Source organism: Protopterus annectens, chromosome 3.part0 (genome assembly GCF_019279795.1).
Source record: "Protopterus annectens isolate FY-2018-M chromosome 3.part0, PAN1.0, whole genome shotgun sequence".
NCBI lineage: Eukaryota > Metazoa > Chordata > Ceratodontiformes > Protopteridae > Protopterus > Protopterus annectens.
In genome coordinates, this window is record NC_056731.1 from 657,631,060 (window position 1) to 657,645,334 (window position 14,275).

At 39.2% G+C, this 14,275-nt stretch overlaps 1 long non-coding RNA gene across 2 annotated transcripts in view; it reads right to left on the reverse strand.

Moving 5' to 3' along the window:
• The window catches only part of LOC122796515, a 931,728-nt gene that overhangs the window by 391,820 nt on the left and 525,633 nt on the right, over nucleotides 1-14,275 (reverse strand). For both annotated transcript variants that reach the window (XR_006363984.1, XR_006363983.1), the window contains exon 2: nucleotides 9,075-9,150. This is a non-coding gene — a long non-coding RNA (uncharacterized LOC122796515). The remainder of the gene's footprint in view (nucleotides 1-9,074; nucleotides 9,151-14,275) is intronic.

A 14,275-nucleotide genomic window follows, 5' to 3' on the forward strand; every position in this document is an offset into this window, starting at 1 on the left:
CCTGGACTACATGAAAAGAGACATGGAAGAGCTCTATGATCATGTAGCCCAGGCAGGTATGACTCTGACCCTGAGTAGCATCCTGCCATCACCCAGAATGATGCCACAGTACAAGGACAAAATTATCAACTTCTACAATTGGCTAAGTTTCTGGTGTCATTCAAAAGGGACCCAGTATCTGTCTGCCTGGGATGACATGCTCGACAAGCCACGTTGCTTTGAAAGAGATGGCTTGCACTTGTCACCCTTAGGCTTTCAAATACTGGCAAAGGCTCTTGCTACCCCAGTAGTGCCTTTTTTAGGGAAGGCTCAAAAGACAAACCCACCACTGTAAATAGCACAAGTAACCAAAATCTGAGGGTAATGCTACTCAACGCCAGAAGTCTAAACCTCAAAATGCACGCACTCGAGGCATTCCTCAGTATGGAGAACATTGATATCTGTGCAGTAACAGAAACCTGGTTTAAGGCTCCAGAGAGCATCCCAGCACTATCAGGCTATAACTCATACCATACCTTTCAGCCACAGAACCTAGACCGAAATACAAAAGGCGGGGGTGTATCCATATTCATCAAGGATACTCACGCCTCCAGGTTAGTGGCACAGCACGATGTATCAGAGATCATCCAAGTGTAACTAACAACAGGCAAAACTGCAATCCAAATTGCAGCTTGCTACAGATCACCCACCATGACCCAGGACCCCCATTCTGCATTTCTGGAGACACTGGAAAACATGAAGGTCCTACTAAACACCCTAATACTGGGTGATTTTAACTACCCAAACATTAACTGGGAGAACTACTCAAGTACTAACTCTCTTGCCCAACGCTTCCTAAAATTTATAAACTCGAACGCCTTGGATCAACTGGTCAATACCCCCACCAGATGGAACAACATATTGGACCTGGTCATTACCAACATGGGCGACCGGTGTTCCACACCTGACGTCAACCCCTCGCTGGTTAGATCAGACCATAGACTAATCACTCTGGATATTCACATTCCGCCCCCATTCCCAATCAAGGAAACCACTGTGAAAAACGTTTCAAATGCAAAGTTCACATTGCTTAAGATTGAGATGGAGAGGTTGACAGCCCCCATGCCAATGGACAATGCTGTCCAAGCTGCTGAAACCTATACAAAGGCACTCTGTGATCATCTACAGGAATGCATGGATCATGTTATCCCAAATGAAACCAAGACTCACTCCTCCAAGAAAAGAAACCAGTCTGGTGGACCCCTGCCATAAACAGGCTCTACAATAGAAGGAGGAAACTAGTACAGATAAGAGCAAAATCCCTAGAAGGAAAGACATCCCTGATCAGTATCAGCAAGAAACTATGATTCCTCATTAAATCATCCAAGGCTAGCTTCGAAATAAAAATTGCCAAGGACTCCAAAGATAACCACAAAGCATTCTTTAGCTATGTCAACAACCTAAGTGGAAACTCTCAGATCTGTTCTGAGTTGGTATAGAATGGCACAAAATACACTGAACCTACTGATATTGCCAACATTTTGGCAGACAGGTTCAGTGCAAACTTCACACCCCTCTCACCCCCTAAAGGGCCCATAACAATACCAGAAGAATGTAAGGCCCCGGCAATCACCAACACACAAGTTAAAACAGCCTTATCCAAAGCCAAAAACACAGCCTCAATGGGATGGTGTCCCAGGCTGTGTCTTACAAGAGCTCCAAAATGAACTAACCCGTCACCTAAACACACTGTTCAAACTCAGCCTCTCTACAGGCTACATACCCACAGAGTGGTGCACAGCAACAGTTATCCCACTCCACAAAGGTGGGGCCACAATGGACCCCAGGAACTATCGCCCTATAAGCCTGACCAGCCTGGTCTGCAAGGCTATAGAGCTCATCATCATGGAACTCATTAAAGGAAAACAACGGGATATCAAATCAAATATCTCTACCTGATGTCTCCCTAAACTATTCTCTTTACTGCTTAGGCTTCATACTTTTACTGTTTGACTTTCAGTTTTAAAACCAAGATTAATGATGTCACATCTGCCATAGCTCTCACTGCCTTTCCAGCACACTGTTAACCTAATAAATGGACTAGGTGCTGTGTATTCATGTAAAGCACTTCACTTTCTTCACCAGCGTACTTCATAAGTAAGGTAAGTAAGTTTACTTACTTTCTTATCCTGTAATGTATAAATTATATCCTGTTTCTATGCCTCCCTAGCCCCCTGATATTGTCCTGTCCCTTTTTTTTTTTAATTGCACATTGGTCTTTTTTTTCATTTGTAATTTGTAAGGCACCACGTTCTTTCCTGCATTTTTTTTTTTTATTACTTATTTTTTTTATTTTCTTTTGATCCAGGGTTATATTTCCCCAGTTATTTAATGCTTGATGAGTTTATGGCGGATACTATTTTAACAGAAGGGAATATAAGAAAGTGGAATGTGTGTGTGTGTGTGTGTGTGTGTGTGTGTGTGTGTGTGTGTGTGTGTGTGTGTGTGGTGGTGTGGGGGGGGGGGCAAGCCACAAAGAAGGCTCTGCAGGGGAAAAAAAAAAATTGGCTCAAACAGGTAGACACATACTCAAAAGTTAACTGTAGCTGTTTGCACACAGTTCAGACAGACTGCGCTTTTCCGCTTTTGTGCCTTTGTCCCTTCTATATGGCTTTTTGTCCTAATTTCTTGCGCTGAGGTTCATAGGTATTTCAGGATCAATTTATCCTGCTTTTGAACCAGAATTTCTCTTCTTAGTTAGTACACTGCTATAAAATAAAAAATAAAAAATCATTGTAGAAGTAAAGTGTGTGTGTGGGTGCGCATGTGATGTCTGATGTATGTATGCACTACCATAATTTTTTTTAATATTGACAAAAAAAGCATGTGGGTGCTGTCATGCAAGTCTAAAATATTTCAAGTTTATAGTGCATCATTTGTTAGCTATTTAAACTGGTTTTAAATTTGACAGGAGAAGAGTAAAAAAAAAAAAGTCTCCCTAAGTAGGAGGAAAAGGCAGACAAGCACAGTACATTAGTCTGGTCACCTGCTGTGACGACCTGTCACAAATTTGGCTCTTTGACAGCTAGGGAAGGTAGGTGTGAAGTGGGAGGGAGATTCTAGATTTCTTCACCTTTCAAAAAAAACAATTTTTATTTTTTTCTAAGATGAAAAAAGAAAAATGCACTTTTCAGTTCTGTTCTGTAGCATTGCACTGCTTGTGTTTTAAGTGGTCATTGAAAAGGATAACATTTTAACCAAATTTTAAGCCTGCAGCTGCCTGTTAAATGAAGTGACAGCACACAGCTTAAAAGCAAAACGTGGCAGATCTGATGCAATTTTTGGAGACTAAGTATCCCAGAATGCATATGCCAGACTCCATGTGGTCAGAGTCAGAAATTGCATCTAAAAATATCTAAAAAGCTCAAAATAGTCTCAGAGTGCTATTAAAATGTAGGAAACATCAAACCATGATGAAATTAATATGTTTTTTGAGTCTGAGGGCACGATTGTCCTTTAACAGAGACATTGGAAACCTTCAAACTTTGGACCCCACCCAGTTTGGCTTTGTTAAGGGCAGATCATGCCTCCTAAACCTGGTGGACTTTTTTGAGACAGTTACCAAGGCATTAGATGAGGGTAAAGAGGTCCACACAGCCTACCTAGACCTCACAAAGGCTTTTGACACCATTCCCCATTCTGGTATTACAGACAAACTCACCAACCTAAACATTAACCCCTACGTCACAAGATGGGTTGCAAATTGGCTCACAGACAGAACCCACATGATGAGAGTTGCAGACTCTAGGTCCAACTCTAATCTGGTTACAAGTGGCATCCCCCAGGGCTCAGTCCTAGGACCCCTCCTGTTCGGTATATACTTCTCAGAGGTACAGGCAAGCACAGGAGGACTTTGGCTGACCAAGTTCACAGACAACTGCAAACTAGGGGCCGTAATTGATTCTCCAGCTGATACAGACACCCTCCAGAAGGGTCTAACTGAGACAGATACCTGCTGTCAAAATCATGGCCTCAAGCTGAATGCCAAAAAGTGCATAGTCATCCCATTTGGAAAAAAACAAAGTACCCGCGAACTATCACATAGGTGGGAGTCCCCTAAATACAGAAAATGTAATAAGGGATCTGAGGACCCAAGTAGATAGCAATTTCTCCTTTGATAATCATATTGCCAAGGTGGTTAGAAAATCCTTCTATGTGGGCCACCTAATCTCAAAAGGTTCCGTCCAAAACATAGGAGGTCATTGTGCCCCTCTACTCATCATCTATTAGACCCATTATAGAGTACAACGCCTCATTTGGGATGTACCTTACAAGACACCTGCAACAGCTGGAAAGACCACAGAAGTACCTTACCAAGAGGATTACTGGCCTCAAACAGATGGCCTATGCATCCCAACTAAAGAAACTCCAGCTGTACTCAGTTGCATACTGCTTACACAGAGGTGATCTCTGCTTGAAATTCAAGGCCATGTCCAACCCAGAATTGATGGATATGCTCCACCTAAAAAAAAAGCAAATCCCTGAGAGCCACACACTCTAGGGATATAAACCTTACCATAACGATAAATAGGACGTGCTGGAGGGATAGATTCCTGACCCAGAGACTCCCCATGCTTTGGAACAAGATTCCAATATACATCAGGCAGAGCCCCTCACTAGCACTCTTCAAGAGAAACCTTGACGGGTGGATGGGAAACAGAAAATTTACCCCGGGGATCACTGCAGTGGCTCTGCTGGACAGAGGCGCAGGGAACTAATGGCTCTGCTGGTCAGAGGCACAGGGAACTAATCCAAGGGGGTGGCAAAAGCCAACACACTCTGGCTAGGCTTATAAATGCCCTTGGGCAGATAGCCTAGTACCTATGAACCTATGAACATAAGGCAGTACAGGTGTTGTAGCCCTGCGGCAGCCATGTTGAAGTACAGGTGTTGTAGCTCTGCAGCAGCCATGTTGAACTGCATGTAACCAATTATAGGAGTCAGTAGGAAATTCCTGTGAGGTCACTCTTTCAATGGTATGCCTTAGCAGAGATAAGAGGGAGACAAGAGGTACATTTATGACACCAAACATATTGATCTGATTTGGGGTGGAAGCATTTTTTTAAGTTTTCTAGAGATTACAAAACCTCCTGTAGGAAGCCATAAAATTAAAATGAGGTTGAAAAAAATAAAATAAAAAAATACAGAGTTTTATAAATTTTAGAAGGAGGCAATCAGGTTCAGTTCTGCTGTACCTAATATTAGGAATATTATTCATTCCATTCCTACTGAGGATGTCATAAAATGCACCCTGCCCTATTATTTGCTACTAGGTGGGATGCAGAGCAAATCTGACAGGTGAAAATGCTCTATGAGGGTTGTATGTGTTCCTTACATGAACTGTACATAACTTAACAGCACCTGCATTCCCACATCTACCCATGGCATTAAGAAACCTAATCAACCTTTTGGATAGTAAATGGACAAATAAGTTGGCTGCATGAGTTCCCTGAAAGCAGCTACTTACCCACACACACACACACACACACACACACACACACACACACACGCATACATGCAAGTTGAGCAGACACACATGTATACACACACAAATGCACACATCTAAAGATGCGCACGTCCATGCACATACATGTGTATGGATACTCAGACACACATACACAACCACATGCACTCACGGAGATTTGATGGAGATGTAGATGAGTGTTACATTTCAGTGAGTCATACTACAGTGGTTAATAATGTATTGATCACAACACTTGGGGAATTGTCCCCTGGTCAGCATGATTTAGCAGAAACTGGCTAGCAGGTACTCCAGTGTGGCCTGTATCACAAATGTTCTGTGCCTGTCTTTTATGGAGTACTGCAGTCACCAGGCACTTTGTAAATAAACTGAATGTATAAATAAAAGTATAAACTTAAAAAATGTCAGCAAATGAGATTCCTAAGAAAAAAGTGAAATTAGAACAATAGCTGGCTCATCTCTAACAGAGTATGGCAAACTAAAGAACCACATTCGAGGTCTTACAACGTGAATTGAGAAGTACTACTCCATAAAACATAAAAGGGAAGACCCCACTAGTAAAGCATGTCTAGTCTGGATACTGAAAGTAAGTCTATCATTAATTAAACATTTGCAAGCACTTGCCAATATTAACATCCCTCATTTTGTTCCACTATTATTAACTTCATGTTCTTTATTTAAGAAGTAATTAATCTCAGGGAAAACTTCTAACTCTCTACAGATCAAGTTTCCAAAACATGCCATGCAAAAGCTTGCAGAAAAAGTTGCAGAACAATCTTGCACATTTTTTTCCTCTGGGTTGGGCAAGTTCCCCTGCACTCGCAGATGTGTGGTCAGCTCCATACAGCCACGTTCTAAATATGCCAACTCTGAGGCCACACAACATCAGATTAAGGGAAAAGGGTAGAAAAAAAAAACTTCTGCCTCTACTCTTAGTTTTGTAAACCAAAAATCAAGATCATCTGCAATACAAGCTGTTCTACTCTGCTCTCAAGTTGATTTCAGGAAGCCAGCTATCTTTTTACAGTGATGTTTTCTACAGGAAGACCAAGCAAGCTATGAGTTTCCTGACACCCACAATTGTTTGCAGGTAACTGAACATTTGAATACATATTTATTTAGTTATAAGATACAACACAGTTCTGTCTATAGAAATGCTTCACTTTTAGGATGTCTTTTTAATGAATGTATAATACAGCAATCTTTGTCTTTTTTATTCACTCACTCTACTCCTGGTCCTTCATTGTTACACATGAAACAGCTTAACCAAATAATTAATTCATGATTAGCATAGAACTACAGGAACTAGAACAATGTGGTTTTAATGATTATCCGTGTGTGTGTGTGTGTGTGTGTGTGTGTGTGTGTGTGTGTGTGTGTGTGTGTGTGTGTGTGTGTGTGTGTGTGTGTGTTTAGTTCTGTGCACCCACACCTACCCAAAACAAAACATACATAGGTAAGTTTCTAAGAATGTTTTGACAGCTAAAGTTATTGCTGATACATTCTATTTGAATCCCTACTCAATATATGTAAGCGTATAAAGAAGTTATATTTCTCAGGCTAGAATATTTTATGGTGGAAATGTGAAGCAAGTGGTTTTCTAAACAGTGTGGCCTTTCTGTAGCTATGTGACTTGCACATCCCTGCTCAACACATTCTAAGTATATAGCACTCTTTATAAACATTTAAAAGTACCCCCCCCCCACCGTCACTAGGTACAGAGATGTGTAGGCATAGATATACATATTTATGCAGTTGTGAAATATAAAACAACTACTGCCATTGTACAAAAACATCTTCTATACCTGTCTTACTGATTTATTTTTCTGATAGATCAAGCTGTTCTCCCTTCAGTGTTATAAACTGAATAGCTTAACAGAATATTTGGATATTGTCATAGTAAGAATTTCATCTGTTCAGGATTATCTTTTAGGTTTTATGTATCTGCATATGATTTATACATCCTTTTCCAATATACCCTGTATAGAGCATTCATTTTAAATACATTTTAGCAAAGGTCTAAGCTTTTCTCTGTTAAGTAACTTTACTTCATTCTTGTTACTGTACAGAGGGATATTAGCTATCGACAGATTAATATGACAGAGGCACTATTATTGCAGTCTTCCAAGTACATGAGTTAATTTATCTCCTGCTATACTGCACTGGTACAAAAACAGCTGAAATCCAAAGTCACCCTTTAAAATATGCAGCCTGTGTAGAAATGTCACAAAGCATTTTCTAAATCTTGTGTCACAATGAGCACTTAAAATAGTTTGCAGGTGGGTATGCAGTGATGCCAGGGGCTAGGAAGAATTCTTTGGTATTATATTTGCAGTGTGAGATTGTAATTACATTTTATACATTATATTAGTTTGTCTCCAAATATGTACAGGTATATAAGAATGTGAACACCTTCTTTCTATCATCTATCTATCTATCTATCTATCTATCTATCTATCTATCTATCTATCTATATCTATCTATCTATCTTTGTTTCAGATTTGATTATTGGATATGCCTAAATGAGCAAAGAGCCCTAAGCAGTAGTGTCTCATCAGTTTTGCTTTGCAGCATATATAATGAAATTATCAAGTTACTTATACACACAGGAAAGACAGCACATGTAATAAGATACTCAGTCACAATGACAATAGATACTGATTTATGCATCTCACAAAATGCAGTTACAGTTTCATGAGACAAAGCCAAATCCAGGAATCATACCTGTGATTTGTAATTGTAATTTCTTGTCATCACCTTGAGTTCATTATATTATTAAAAATACAGAAAAAAGGCACTCTGGAAGGACAAACCACGATCCTTTAATAACCAAACTTTAATAAAACCACTTAAAAGTTGTTTCCACAAGTTGGACGCAACTTTTAAGTGGTTTTATTAAAGTTTGGTTATTAAAGGATCGTGGACACAACTTTTAAGTGGTTTTATTAAAGTTTGGTTATTAAAGGATCGTGGTTTGTCCTTCCAGAGTGCCTTTTTTCTAAATTTTTACTGGTTTTGGTGTATTGGGCACTTTTTCCACTTTGTTTCTTTCATTATATCATTCCAATATGTATATATATATATATATATATATATATATATATATATATATATATATATATATATAGATAGATAGATATATGAATATGGGTGTGTGTGTGTGTGTGTGTGTGTGTGTGTGTGTGTGTGTGTGTGTGTGTGTGTGTGTGTGTGTGTGTGTGTGTGTGTGTGTGTTTGTCCCTGTATATGAAATTAAAACAGATTCAAGGGAAAGAACACTCGCTAATGTAAGATGACAGCTTTATAACTGCTAAATATGATTAAAGTTTCTGGTAAATGAGTGCTGTTTCTCAATATGCAGGCATTCCAAATTTAGGATTTTTGGCATTTTCCTAGAAATGAAAATGAGAATGCAAATGTATTAGGTTTACAAGGTAAGTTCATATCACTGGAAACCTGTTTTCACTAAATAAATAAATTCACTGTTCATATGCGCGTTAGTAGTTATTTACACACACTGAATATTTACGATAAAAATGCATTCAGTACTTACTAATGATGTCCAAACCTCATTAAAGCTTCAGAGAACAGGGACGTGGGAAAGAAACTAGAAGGACATACAACAGCAACTATGAAAAGAAAAGAAATACATCATATTATTTAAAAATGCATTTAGGTAAAATAAGCCAAGTTATCTACTATCAAATATGCAAAGGGATATATATATATATATATATATATATATATATATATATATATATATATATATGTGTGTGTGTGTGTGTGTGTGTGTGTGTGTGTGTGTATATCAAAAGTCACATTAATATAACTATTTGCAGAAAGAAAGTAGCCTTGTTACCTCTAAGGTGCCATACAGGGAAGTTTGGCATTTGGGTTACTTATCATGCTCCCACTCTTAAAACTCAGCAAATCAAGAAGTGAGCTGCCTTGTGCTGGCTAACTTTTACTTTTGTCATGTTATAGTAAAAGAAAAGCAAAGATTTGATGGTAAGAACAATAATGTACTCATCGCAAGAAGCATATAAAACATTCTGAACATTATTAATGACAAAATGACAAACACAACAATGGACCTCTCATAACAAGCACATAAAAACATTCTAAACATTAATAATGATAACATGGTAAACACAGCAATCTACCTCTCATGACAAGTACATAAGAACATCATGAGTATTAATAATGACAATATCCACTTATTTACAGATTAAAGTTTGTTTTTATTCCAAAGACAAGGTTTTTAGATTTCATGCTCGTTTTACTTCCCAAGTATGATGATGGGTGAAAACAGACACAAATCCCTTATTTTAGTTGTGTTACTACTCAGAGTAGGCTGCCTATAAATTGTAACCTCAGAGTAGGCTGCCTATGTAATGTAACCTCAGAGTAGGCTGCCTATAAAATGTAACCTCAGAGTAGGCTGCCTATGTAATGTAACCTCAGAGTAGGCTGCCTATAAAATGTAACCTCAGAGTAGGCTGCCTATAAAAACCCAGAGCTGGCCTATAAATTGTAACCTCAGAGTAGGCTGCCTGTGTAATGTAACCTCAGAGTAGGCTGCCTATAAATTGTAACCCCAGAGTAGGCTGCATATGTAATGTAACCACAGAGTAGGTTGCCTATAAAATTGTAACCTCAGAGTAGGCTGCTTATGTAATGTAACCTCAGAGTAGGTTGCCAATAAAATGGCTTACTCCTTCTTCCACCTCAGTTTCGGCCATTCCCTCTGTCAGTCAGTACTACTGGCCTAGGCTGTTATTAGGTCAGCCGTTTGGAACAATGAAGCTGGGAGACAGCAAGGGAAGAGAATCACAGCATTATCAATGCCAGCACCAGGGGTAGGATGATTTGGAAAGTGGGTGTTTATGTGTGTGTAGGGGTGCATTAGGTATACCACAAGTGGATGGGCTTCACCTCTGTAGTGACACGTTATTCAGTTTCCCTCTCTCTATCACCTCTGACTCCTAACATTCCAGACAATGCTCCTGTCCACTGAGAATCATGATGTAGAGACATCACTGAGCATGCTTCTCACACTTTCCACCATGACAGAGACAAGTAGACAACATCATTATTCATTTCTCTGTGACGCTGCCTCCTCCTGGGATGCTAATCAAACCTGGGTTGTCCAGACCATAGTCAGGGATTTATCCCTCTATGCCACGGAGCCAGCTCTGGTATTAACCATGATATTAATCGGTATAACCCTAATGTTAACTGGACTTCAACAGCCCTCCAACAATTTATCACTTCGTTCCAAGATTTAGGACATTAACTGTTTATATTGAGGTTGGTCTTTCGGCTTTTCCTGGTTAGGGGTCGCCACAGCGGAACTCCGGTTCGCTAATGATTGGCAGTAGATTTTCACGAATGCCAAGGTGCCAGCTTGACGCTCAACCTTCAACAAAGGCATGCCCATTTACGCATGTCTTTTGAACTCCCACCCAACCGTGGGAAGGACATGCAGACTCCACACAGAAGGCACTCCCCGCACTCCAGCCAAGAATTGAACGGGAGAACTTCTTGCTGTGAGGCAACAATGCTACTGCTGCACCACCGCGGATATTTAATTGTTTATATTGATATACTGATAATTCTTATTTTGTGGTTGTGCTTAATGGTTAATAAATACTACAGTTTTCTATAAGGTTGAGATTATTTTGCTTAGCATACATCACAAGGATCTGTCAGGTTGAAAATAAATCAGTTGTTGTGTGCAGCATATGACTGAAAGAATATTAAGGTATACTAGGTTAATTAAATTACATTATTCAAACAGGTTATATATTGAGCAGTAGACTGAGCTGTGGAAGCAGTAAAAGGCTGGTGGGGATCAGATAGGGTGAGCTAGGCATGCTACGCAGTGTATGAGCCACATATGTTTTTCTGGATTCTGGGCAGGGAACCAGGATCTAGGCTACTTAGGATAACTGGAAGACTGAAGTTCAGCAGGAAGGCAAGTGGAATGGGCTATAGGATGGACAAAAATGATGATAGAAGGAAAGATATTAGGAAAAGGACTAAAGCTGAGGCAGTTAAAAGGAGAAGAAAGTTGAGCAGAGGAAAAGTAATTCATGGGCAGGGCGAAACAGGTAGAAGATGTGTTATAAAGGACAGGCATGGATCAGTTCAGGATAAGACAGCCAGGGAAAAGGTACAGAAGAGTATTTAAGAACAAAGACAGGAAACAGTCTAATAGAGAGCATATGGAAAACAGCAGGCAGGAACTGGCAGAGGAAGAAGAGGACAATGCATATCCATTATAGAGATGAAGCTGAGGAAGGATTAAGAGCAGGGGGTGCAGATAGAAGAAGGTGAGATAGCATAAGAAGATGAAGAAACAGATGGAGGGTGAACAATTAAAGAGTTACAAAAGTGGGCTTCAGTGAGAAAGGAACAGCAAAAGAACAGAAATGACTAAAAAGGCCACTTTCATCACTGGGGGTAAGCTACAGACAAATACTGTGAGGAAAGCAGTATATACAGTAATGCTCCAACACCACTGAACCCGTATCAGGAAAAACATTGATTACTGCATGCAATTCTGGAGGCTATACAGAAAATATAAACCAAAAGGGTATGTGATGGACAGGAAAGGTGATGACCAGAAGAAGCAAGAGGAACTGTGTCTCTTCTTACTGGACAATAGGAAGGACATACAGAACATGATGTGGATGCATTGGAGAAGATCACGTCAGAGAGACTTGAAGGGGGACAGCCTTAACAAGTAAGGATAGGAGAAAGAGGACAAAGCGCAAAGGCAGCAGACTGCAATTGTAAACAGCTCTCTGGATCTGCAAAAGAAGTTCTCATAGAGCGGGATGTAGACCATGGAATGTGGGCAAGCTACCATAATAAGCAGTGGAGAATGAATTCACAGAGGCATTCAAAATAGGTATGACACAAATGAAGAAAAAGAGGATGGGGAGGAGAGAGATGTTAAAGATGCAGAAAGCTAAATTTAGGCAAGACTAATTTTGTCATAAAAAGCAATGTGTTATTTGATTTACTGGGAAGTAGGTGACTTTACTGAAAACTTACATATATAAAGTTTGTCTGCTTTAGCACTATAGTAATTTTTTTAAATATATGGCAGGCTATATATTTTCTAAGAAAACTAGCATTCCTAGAATTCATGTGTGCTTTTCCCAACTTGAAATACAACATGGGAAGAGAGATCTTTCAAGAAAATAATTGAATCTGCCCTGAATTCTGCCGTGTAGACACAGTGTATGCAAAGTATCCCAAAGACATTCACTGGCATTGGTCTGGTGTTAACAAAGGACAATATGTGTTGCTTATCTATTTAAATGACAGTGAGGTATTCTGAATAAAACTGCAGTACTGTACAAAGTAGTGTGCCTTGTCCAAGGGGTACATTGTATGCGCAAAAGAATCTCACTGAATGATGATTAGTGTCCTCTCACAAGTATACGTATAGCATATAGTCAACAGGAGTTACCTTAACCTGTCACCATTAATCTTCAGTGTCCACAACTGACACAACAGACTAGCCTCTTTATTTACATCTTATGAGGGAGGTCATTCTGAACATCCTTAACCAACCCTCACAAACTACATTTGAGGAATATGCATCTCCATCCTTGAGTACCAAAACAATGACTGAGGTCTTTTCACTAGTCAACATCTTGCTCACTTACGTATGGCTCAATATAAGGATACTAAACAACGATGGCAAATTCAGCATTTTAATTTACTAAATACATGGGTGTAACAGAAATTATAAAAGTAAATATGCAATGTAACTCTTCATATATTATTTATGGGCAAATATTTTCATTTAGATTCATCAGATTTGTCAGCACATTTGCATACTAATTACATACTAGAAATCATACAGAAGTATTATTATGTTCAATGAAATAGTTACAAAGCTTAAGAACTACAGCATACTTTTCAACTATGCCTCAGTTTCACATATTGCTTCATAAAAATTCTCCGTTCCTCTCTGAAACTGTTGGTTACACATTCAGTGTTTAGATTTCAATAAAGAATTTAATCTAACTAATACTGAATCATACTAGCTCAGTCAGTGGTGCTGCAGTAGCGTTGTCGTCTCACAGTAAGACGTTGTCCTGTTCGATTCTCAGCTAGAGCGTCTTCTGTGTGGAGACATGCGTGAATGGGCGTACCTTCGTTGAAGGTTGTGTGTCAGGGCTGGCAACTCGGCACGTAAAAATCTTCTGCCAATCATTAGCGGACCGGAGTTCCGCTGTGGTGACCCCTAACCGGGAAAAGCCGAAAGACTCAACAACAACTAGCTCAGTCAGCTCAGAGCTAAGGGTCTAAGAATTCCAAAGCTGCTATTTCCTGTGATCAATTAAATTACTGCTACAGTGTTACAATTTTATTACATAGAAAAAGATAAATGTTTTCCTTTCTTGATCTGATTTTAAATTAATTTTAACAGATTAGCTAAGGTTGTTAAGCCTATATTAGTAATTCCAGTACATAATTGCACTGCATTTTACTGTTTAAGGGGTCTAACTGTTTATTTTAAACCTTAGCTTCATTTTTATGTAGTGAGTGTATATCAGGCTAGTTCTGGTGTAGTTTTTGCATTAAGCCAGTTCAAGGCCACTCAGCTCAGAGCTGCTGTTTGCTGTGATCTTTCAAATGAATTTTGCATTATAATTGTTTCACTACATAGAAAAAGAAAGGTAAGTCTTTTGATTTCTTGATCGGATTTTAAAATAATGTTTACAGTCTGTA